At 46.7% G+C, this 10511-nt stretch overlaps 1 protein-coding gene across 2 annotated transcripts in view; it reads left to right on the top strand.

Moving 5' to 3' along the window:
- The first annotated feature begins 400 nt into the window (after nucleotides 1-400).
- Ppp2r5c (protein phosphatase 2 regulatory subunit B'gamma) overlaps nucleotides 401-10511 on the top strand; it is a 148628-nt gene continuing 138517 nt past the window's right edge. For both annotated transcript variants that reach the window (XM_023705685.1, XM_023705686.1), the window contains exon 1: nucleotides 401-461. The gene's annotated coding sequence lies outside the window, so the exon portion shown is untranslated. The remainder of the gene's footprint in view (nucleotides 462-10511) is intronic.

The raw sequence follows: 10511 nt of genomic DNA, 5'->3' as shown, positions 1-10511 counted from the left end.
TCTCTGTCTCTCTGTCTGTCTCTGTCCCTCTTTAAACAGGCTCTCTCCCTGTAGTTCAGGCTGCCCTTCAGCTCACTATGACCTCGAGCTCAAAGTAATGCCTCTGCCTCAGCTTCCCGGGTGCTGGGGTTCCAGACGTGCCATTTTGCCTGGCTTCTGCCTGCTTCAAGTTTTCAACCCAAATGCAGACGAAGAGAATATGTGTGGGAGGGGTGTCAGTAGGGATGTTATTATATCTTTAAAGCGTACTCCTAGATATCCCGATGGTATGGAAGCTGTGCTCCACCAGTTCCACAAATTTACTGTTTTATAAATCTGTTTTTAAAACGGTTTGGTTCAGTGTATAAAGGGCTAAAAATTGAGAAGGCTCATTGTTTTTGTTTGATGTTTCCCAGGATCCACCAAAAGCAGGCAAAAGTGGGAAAAGTTCGAAAGAAGGACAAGACGCAGTAGAATCAGAGGTAACTGTCCTCAGATATTTCCTGTTTCTCCGTCAGCAGCATTTCACTGGGATGAAAAACTAAGAGATGAGGCCAGGGTCTTCCCAAGTGCTCCCCTGTAGGCCATTTGTGGTGCCTCGTCTGAGCTACTTAAGTGTGTCCCTGGGAGTGTTTAAACACGCACCTGGTATTTTGAAGTCATTCCTACGCATACCTCCCCTCCGCGCGCCTGTCCTCCGCGCGCCTGTCCTCCGCGCGCCTGTCCTCCGCGCGCCTGTCCTCCGCGCGCCTCCCCTCCGCACACCTGCCCTCCGCACACCTGCCCTCCACACACCTGTCCTCCGCACACCTGTCCTCCGCGTACCTCCCCTCCGCGTACCTGTCCTCCTCGCACCTGTCCTCCGCGCACCTCCCCTGCTCACTCCTCCCCTCCGCACACCTGTCCTCCGCACACCTCCCCTCCGCACACCTCCTCTCCTCACACCTGCCCTCCGCACACCTGTCCTCCGCACACCTCCCCACTGCACACCTGTCCTCCGCACACCTCTCCTCCGCGCACCTCCCCTCCGCGCACCTGTCCTCCGTGCACCTCCCCTCCGCACTCCTCCCCTCCGCACTCCTCCCCTCCGCACACCGCCCCTCCATGCACCTCCCCTCCGCACTCCTCCCCTCCGCACACCTCCCCTCCGCACACCTGCCCTCCGCACACCTGTCCTCCACACACCTCCCCTCCGCACACCTCCCCTCCGCACACCCGTCCTCCGCACACCCGCCCTCCGCACACCTCCCCTCCGCACACCTGTCCTCCGCACACCTGTCCTCCGCACACCTCCCCTCCGCACGCCTGTCCTCCGCACGCCTGTCCTCCGCACACCTCCCCTCCGCACACCTCCTCTCCGCATACCTCCCCTCTGCATACCTCTCCTCCACATACCTGGCAGGCCTCCTGTTGTGGACTGGTCTTACAGGGTCTCCTGACTGGAGTTCACATTCACTTTGGCTTTAGGATTGTCTCCCCTTCTTTCTTTGCAGGCTGCAGGTAGCTTGGTGTGTGGTTCTTTGTCTTTCTCCCATCACCTTTGTTTTCTGTGGTGCATTCTCTACAGCTGGTGTCTTGGGCAGGCCCCTTTTTTGTGCTAGTAACCGGTCCTTTAGTAGTCTTCAAGTCTGTAACTTTGGTATTTTTGATATATCTAGCTTGGGTCTTTGCACATTCTGTTTCCTCTTCCCCACCCCCATCCCACTAAAGTGCTGCAGATTTTTCTTACTGCTTGAGGTTGGGCTGGTTGAGCAGCTGGCATGCTCAATGAAGTGTGTGTCTACCTGGTAGAGCTGGCATCAGTCACCACTCACCTCTGCCTCTTCTTTCTTGTGACTGATTGTCCAGGCAGTAGAGCATCCAGGGCCAGGGCTCTAAGCAGTCCACAGGCAGAGCTGATGAATCCTTCTGAATCCTTGGAGCATCGAGAAGCTGTTTAACTTAGTATCCTTTCTGCAGGCAAGATCGTTGAGGTTTCTGGCCTTGCCATAAACGACACTAATTTGTGCATGTCACAGTGCTTCCTGTGAGCCAAATTAGGAGGAGTTAAATTCTGCCTAGGAGATACAGTAGACTTTTTTTTTTTTAGCTCCAGGTTATCTTTTCCTCGTCATTTGGTGTATTCTAAGCCTCCCTCCTCTGTAGCAGGTGGTTTATTCCAGCAAATCTGTTGCCCTCCCTGTAGCAAAAATCAGAAATCCGAAAGGTTCCTTAAATACCAGTAGTTAGAATTTTTGTGCCAGTCTTTCACTACCCTTTCTTGACAGCAGACAATCAAGTTTTGCTATGGCATGCTTAGCTCTGACTTGCTCACTTCCTGTGCCACTCTTTTGACAGTGTAGATGAAGTATGGTCATTTGCAGGGGTGTATACCGGTGTTTCCTTCTTTAGCTTGTTGCTCTTTCATTCAAACTGCTAAGACTTCCTAATGCTCCCCAACCTTTCTTACTAATACACTGCATCGTCTTACTGTTCATGTCACAAATGAATTGCATTGTGTTTATTTATTCCTCCTTTAGTAGAAAGAACCTAGCAATTAGGAGGGATAATGTTAAATTTGAGCCTGAAAAATCCTTCAGCAGTGCCAAACCTATTTTACTATATAAAATATGTGTTTATAAGGAAAATAGCGTTCTTAAAATGTCAGTTGTGTAGGATTCCGAGCTGTGGCCTGCAGTGTCTGAGTGCGATGCCCCACTCGTCTTCTTGTATTTTTTCTAGTGCCACTGAGCCTAAGAGCTGGAGCTTGAAATTACCACTGAAATGTTGGGCCCTTCACTACTTCCTCATGAGGATACCAGAGGCAACATGGCATTTTAAGCAGGACACAGTTTCATTGTGTAACTTATTTTGCAGGAATACAGATTGAGGCACTTTAGTTCATCTGCACTTTGAGTTGACCCTGATTCTTTGATTGTTCCCCTCCTCCCAGTCTTGAGCTCTTTTCTTCTGGTTCCGCCTACTTACCTCATGTGACTGACTCCTGCAGGTGACTTGAACCATAACTGCACACATTTCCCCTCTTCTGTATTTCATTGTTACTGTGAACTGGAATATTTTAATCTGGACGTTTAAATAGGCTTGATACTTGATGTTGCATTTCAAGCTGGGTATCATGTCATCTTTACAAGCTGCAGTTGCTCATGGTGCCCGCAAAACTCTCCTCCTGAATATAGATAGTTACCTCTTTGAGTTTCACAGCGTCAGGGGCCATGCAGGGCAGGTACTCATCCAGGACACTACAACCAGAAGGTCTGAGAAATAACCCATCTGAGAAAACATTCAAGCACTTGGCCTGCGGCTCACCTAACCCTGCTCAGGGGTGTGGAGGGTTCTTGTAATGAAATCCTTCTAGCCTGGCAGAAGACAAGGCAACAAATGGCTTACAGCCCAGGACGTTCTCTGGACTATTTGCTGATACAGATTTTTTTCATGAGGAAGATAAAGTCCTGGAGTAAAAGATAAAGTAGTACAATGGCAAGTATTTTCGGTGTTAGAGGTTAGAAAATAATACTGATCTCTGAATTGCCGTAGGAGTGTCACCTAACTTGTGTAACTTGCTTCCTCATCTCCAAAATGAGTTAGTGAGCTTAAGGTGTAGCCACTCTTAACATAGGCTCCACTGTTGTTAAATCCCCCACCCAGGATGTGTGGCAGGATGTATCCTCCAGTAGAACAAAATGCTGTTAATGGTTATAGCTGCTGCTGCTGCTGCTGGGCACTTTTGCCTTACTATAGAAATTTCCGCTTCTTGAATTGTCTGTCAGTATATTTTTCTTTTCTTTTTTTCTCCTTCAAACAGAATGTTTAAATTTGACATGTTGATTATCCACATGTTCCTGGAAATAAAAGTTTCTGTGCAGCACGTGCTGCTGGTTTATGTCATAGCCATTAAGGAACAAGACCATCAGTGCACCACTGTCCACCTGAAATTGGAAAACATGGAGCCTGACAGAGGAAGTGTGTGTGTGTGTGTGTTTCACCAGGAATAAAACTCAGGACCTTGCACTTGCCAGGCAGCCACTTAAGCCACTGAGCTATCTCCCTGGCCGGGAATGTGTTTTTGAGCAGCTGTTCTCAGTAACATTCAAATATGGGGAAACAGATAAGGCATGTTTTAGGAATATTCAAAATCTAAATAAATTGCTCTGAAGTCAGAAAGTTCATTTTGGAGGATCTGACCATAGGCAGGTGTTGCCATATTGTTTTGTTCTGTTTTTTAAACTTGTGTGCTATGTCCAGAGTTACATTTTAAAATGTGTTAATGCTTTTTGAGGTGTGGTCTGTTTTCAGCACATTAAAGGAGGTCTGAGTATTGTTCTCTGGTCTCGTGCTTCACACATACAGCTCAGCTACGCTTTGTTTGACAGTTGCTACAGCAACTCTTATGTAACATCTGTTGCCTAAGGAAACCTGCATGGTCCTCTCTGCCCTGGGAGCTCATTCTGACACCTTCCGCCTTTAAGAGGGACTTGTTTTCATAAGCTGCCCCTTTGTGTCCTGTTGCCTCAAAACCTAGAGTGAGAGAAGCAGAGGCTTACTTGAGGGCATATGGTGCTGGTTGGTGAAATAATTTATTTCATAAATTAAAATGGAAAAATTTAAACTTTATTAATCCAGATATACCCTTTACATGTTAAAGGAGTTTTCTGTGAAGCTATCTCTTCGAATCCTGTGACTGTCTGCACTGTGCCTGTGGCAGTTTTCTGAGCTCAAGCGAGCAATGCAAGTCATCTGAGAGAGCAGTGTGGTGGTGGAGCCAGCTCAGGAGACCAGACTGCCTGCCTGCCCTAGACCAGAGCCACCATCTGTAGCTTCCATAGGGCGTCCCGGGCCTCCTTTTTCATCGTTCTATTCACAGCTGTTTTCCAGACAGCCCCCAACTGAACTCTAGTAAAATCCAGAGAGGACCAAAGAAATGGTACTTGACAAATCCTTTCTGAAATTTGCATGTAGGGGCTGGAGATACAGCTCAGCAGTGTAAGCACCTGCTTGGCAAGCACAGGGACCAGGGTTTGATTCCTGGTACCACATGCCATGCATGGGAAATGGAGCTGCTTGCTCTTGGTCGCCACACCCTGGTCCTCCCTTTCCACCCTTCCTGTGGTCTTCCCCAAGAATGCAAGTGCTCAGGTCAGGGAGAGGCACCTCGGAGGAGTGGGCTGCAGGTGGAGATTGGGAGCTGCTGGGCATGCTGTCCTGACGGACAGGTGGCTCTGCTCTAAGTTCCCCCCTCTCTAGCTCTCATTTCTGTGCAGGTAGAATCTGTCATGTACCAGTGGAGAGGTTTCCAGCTGCCCTGGAGGAGGAGCAGGAAGCCAGTGTGAATCATGATATTTTCCTAAGTCATGGATTGCAGAGGAATTTCAGTGACAAGAGCCTCTAGCAATTCCTTAGACTTTGGACACCTGTAAAGGGTCAGGTTTGGCACAAGAGTGTGTTTTATCCCTTGTATTTCCTGCTGCTGAGGGTGTTAGGCAGACTTCAGTGTCCTGCTTCTTAAGAAGGCCAGTAGACAAGAACCCTACAGAGGGCTGCTTCCCTCAGATTGTGCCCTCTTCTTTTTCTCCACCTGGGGGAGTCGGAGAATGAGCTTGAAGTTTAAACTCCAGAAAAAGAGGCTCTATTTAGACTTTCCTTCACCTTGTGTGTGTTATTCTTAAGGGTTTATGTCCACGGCCCTAAAGAGCTTGTTTTCAGGTGCTCTGTGCCCGTGAACATCAGTGCTGAGCACGTGCTGTTTTTGCCCTGGGGATGAGATTGAAGTATCAGGACTCCCCCTAACAAGATGTTGACCATTTGCCATACTTGGTAATTTCACTTAAATCAAACTTGATTAAATGAAATGAGAATTTCAGTTCTTGGTGTAGTGGCCACATTTTGGGTGCTCTGTAGCCACAGTGGTCGCTGCTCCGATGCCTGAAAATGTCCAATGTTCCCATCTACCCAGAAGGTTGCAGCCAACCTTATAGCCTGACAGTGGTTCCCAAAACCAACTTTAACTTTGTTAGCCATCACTGTTCATAACACAAAATAGCCAATTTCTGGTTAAATTTAAAGGGAGTAAAGTTATGTAACTTGGCAAAAGAGGAAGTAGATAAATGAAAGAAAAGAGGAAGGCAGGAAAAAAAGAGCGACCCCGGTAAGCCGGAAGGAGGCTACTCCTCCCTCTGGTCCATGCTGACCCACCTGTGTGTACACACAAGGAAAGAGGCATTGAAACCCGAGAGAATCGGACCTCCTTCCAGTCGTCTCTTTGGCAATTTCTTTTAGGTATTTGTTTTTGGGTCAAAACACATATCGTTAAAAAATAAACTAGTACAAAATTACACAGCACCACCCCCCAACACTTAGGCCTGCCTCTAGTACTTAGGGACCATGCCACCAGTGGGTGAGGTCCAAGTGGGACCCAAATGTCCAGAGAGGGTTTCTGGGCTATTTCAGTGGCACCCTGGCTGGATCCCACTGGGAAGTGTTTGACTTAAGAGATGGGAGTTGATCCAACTTAAATATTTTCAAAGATCTCCCTGGCTGCTGTGGAGGAATAAAAGGACAGAAGTGAAATAGGGAATCCAGCTAGTAGACTGCCCTCCCAGCCAAGTGACACAGACCTGTGATCCCAACACTCAGGGAAGCTGAGACAGGAGGATCACAAGTCTGAGCCCAAGGTGGCAACTCAGACCCATTGTCAAAGCTGGGGATGTAGCTCAGGTCAGTCAGTCAGTCCCCTGCACTGCAGAAAAGAGAAAGAAGAAGAGAATGCAGCTGCTTTCTCAGACGTTTGTGTATTCACTCAAGGAAGAGGTGCTAGCATCCACTGTGGGCTCTACACTTGGGGTCAGCTCACTGCTCACCAGGGCCTCAGTGGACCTGGTTCTCAGGCCTTCATGGAAGGGCCTGGCCCTTGAGGGCCAGGATGTGCAATGCTTTGCCCCGAGTGTCAGTTCCTGGGTCTTCTTAAACAGCTTGATTTCTTCTGGACACTCTACTCAGCAGTGTTCCGCTGAAGCGGCCCCAGGAAGAAGGTAGCTGAGGACTGAGGAGTGTCAGGTCAGACAGAAGCATAATCTCCTCTTCCTCCTGCACCAGGCTCCACATCCTAGCCTGGGGAGTGGAGTAGTGAGTCAGACCTCCACCCCAGGGAGGGAAGCATGGCAGTGAGTGTCCCATGATGTGCACCAGTGACTCCCCACAGCTTTCTTGATCTTTTGTTATCACTGGGACAGGCTCAGAGGTCTGCTGATAAATGCAAGTTCATGGTTGACCTCCATCAGGGAATTCACTCCTATTCTTTGTATCTTTCCACCTCTCAGCCAGGAGATGTTGATCTGAAAATAACTTAAGGCCCTGGGAAGGACCTGATGGTAAATACTCTAGGCTTTGCAGGGCTTTGTGTATTTGCATGGTCTCTGTCCCAGCCTCTCAGCTCCTCTTTTGTAGTAAGAAAGTAGGTTTAGATGATTGTAAACAGATAGCTTACGTTCCAATAAAACTTTATGTATGAGACAAGCAGGGGGCCAACTGTGGCCCAGAGACTGTACCTTGCCAGTCTGGTCTATGAGAATCCAAATGAAGTTCACTACTGAGAAAAGTATATGTTAAAAAAAAAAGAAAAGAAAAGTATATGTTGCCCTCAGGGTCCCCAGCTGAGTGAGAGACACCCTTTATGTTGGACTCCATTCATGGGCTAGAAGCTGTTTTGAAAAACCATTGCCTTATCTTGCGCAACTGAACAATATGCATCTTATATCTAATTGTGTGTTTGAATGAGGGAAAAGCTGCTTGTTTAGGGTAGTAATCCCTTGTATGGCAAAACCTCTAGGAGGGAAGCTCTGTCATCGAGCCAGTTGCCTGTTTGGCTGTTTCAGTGAATAATTTCCAAGTAGTACACTAACAAACACCCGTGTATTTGCTGCTCAGAATTCCTTTTACTCCACACTTATGGGGAATGCTGTTGCTTGGATGCATAGGACGTTGGGGGCAAGTGGTGACCACAAGGCACCAGGACATTGAGGCTCAACATGTCTCAGGTTAGAGACTGCACACCTTCTTGCTCTCCATCCTAGAGTATAGAGCTGTGGTCCACGGCTGTGGGCAGACTTGGGCAGGCAATGTGGGCCAGGCCCAGTGACAGTGCTGTAGCTCTCCAGGCTGTGCACCCAACAGGGCTGGCACCCCTCCTCACCCCCTGCAGAACTGACCTCTTCACCTTCCCTCTTCTCACGGATACACACACTGCAGCATCCCGGAGTTTAGGAGTAGGTGTTCTTCAGACAGAAGGTTCTGAGACTGGCACAAGAGGGGACAGCTTCTGTTGACAGTTTGGCTTCCACTGGAGTAGCTACCAAGGCCTCACACAAACCTCCGAGGCTTGCAGAGTCCTCCAGATGGGGCTGTATACTCACCAGGAACCTCTAGGCCCATCCGAATGTATCGAGCCATAGGGAGGAGGTAAGAGAAAGCCTCTGGCACCTCTCACCTTGCTGAGGGAATAAATGAAAATAAAGCTCCATTCCAGCAGAGTGACAGAGGAGAATTAACTCATGTATGCGTGCATGCAGTACTGGGTGGGGTGTAAACTAGGGACTCACACTGAGTGTCAGCCCCAGCCCTTATTATTATTTTTTTTTTTATTTTGGGACAGGATTTTGTTAAATTGCTCAAGCTGGTCTTGAACTTGTGACCCACTTGTCTCAGCTTCCCAGGTGGATGGGATCACAGGCATACACTACCATGTCCAGCCTCAAGTCTTTTGTTAAAAAAAGATTTACTCAAGTTAGGTGTCTAACTTGTATTTTTTTTTACAAATACAACTTTTAGGATCAAGATCCAGTTTTTATGAGTAAACTCCTAAGCAGCAGCAGCAGCACACCTGTCATTTCTCACTAAATGTTCCACTGACATTCAAGGTCCCTTGTCAGAAAGTAGTGACTGTCCCCATCTCGGGCCTTGCTGACAATGTTTGTAAAGGCAAGCCTAAAAGGATCGTGGGGTCAGAGTGTCATGCAGCCTTCCCCAAAACCTAGTTCCACAACATCGCCTCATCCCCACATGAAGCCCCATACCCAGCAGCAGTTACATGGCCCTGGTCCCTGACAACCTCCAGTCTGCCCCAGTGGATGTGCCCATTCTTCACGTTTCGTATGAAGATTGGGTTCCGCATGGCCTTTGCGGTGTTGGATTGTTAAGTCCCGTCCAGGCTGCAACCCACTTCAGCCCTTCATTCTTCTTCAGGGTTGAATGTGAGACACACTTGATCAGATGATGGTCATCCATGTTGGTTCCAACTCTTACAAATAGTGCTCCCGTGGATATTTGTGTACACACCTTCATTCAGCACCTATTTGCAGTGCTTTGGGGAACATACCTGGGATGGGGACTGCTGGGTCAGGTGGGAATTGTTTAACTTTCTGAAGACCTGCCTGGCTTCCCACTGCTACTATCTCAGTCTACGTGTCTACCAGCAATGCTCAGGGTTCATTTCTCCACATCCTTGCTAATGAGCATTATTTTTAATTTCGTTAAAGGCAGATGTACATTTAATTTTTTCTTTTACAGAGGAAAAAAACTAAAAATTACAGAATTTCAAAACAAGATAATAGGAGATTAACAATGGCTGATATATTGCCTATTGTTATCTTCAAAGTAGTTGCTCAGATTATAAAACACAGGCATTCATGATTGATCAGACAACATAAGCACAAACTGCTTTTCTCGATTAACTAAAAAGTCAGTAGTAAAACTATCTTATCTGTGCATAATTTTCTTTTCTCTTTCTTTTCTTCTTTCACCCATCCCAGTTCTTTCTTTCTGAGCAGTTCATTTCCCTTTCACAATATTGATGGTACATTTGGGGGTCCTAATTAATTTTTCAGCATATTACATTAGGGAGACAATACAATGTTTACATGTGTGAGTTTGATTTATTTTATTTATAGGTATGGTCCCTAGTTGCATCCATTTACCTGTACAAGTCTCAAGTTTATCTTTATTCATAGCTGAGTAATATTCCACTGTTTATAAATACATCCTTTTTATCCATTCCTCAGTTGGTAGGCATTGGGTTGTTTCCAAGATTTAGCTTTGACAAACTGTGCTACTGTAAACATAGGTGTACATATATTGCTGTGGCATGATGTTTTTAAATCTTTTGGGAAAATACCCAGAAAGGGAATAGTTGGGTCAAATGAGACCTTTAATACTAATTTTTAAAATTTTTTTAAATACTTGTTTACAAGTTTTGACCCAGTGTCCTACCTATAAGCTGTTTGTTTTTAACATTACACCAATTTATGTGAAGAATTACCTTCTACTCAATATAAATAAAGTTTCATATTAGAAATTCCATAAAATTCAGGCCAGTCCTTAATTTGCATTTCTTCATATGAAGCATATAAACTGAGCAAATTTCTTTATGTAGCAAATGTGATCTTTTTTTAAAATTTATTTTTTATTGTGTGTGTGTGTGTGGCCAGCTCAGCCCACCAGGGGGCGGGGCTGGCTGGCATGTGGTGCTGGGGGATTGAACCGCG

The sequence above is a fragment of the Octodon degus genome, unplaced genomic scaffold (genome assembly GCF_000260255.1).
Source record: "Octodon degus isolate 3935 unplaced genomic scaffold, OctDeg1.0 scaffold00226, whole genome shotgun sequence".
NCBI classification, from domain to species: Eukaryota; Metazoa; Chordata; class Mammalia; order Rodentia; family Octodontidae; genus Octodon; species Octodon degus.
This window is presented reverse-complemented; position numbering and strand designations above follow the sequence as displayed.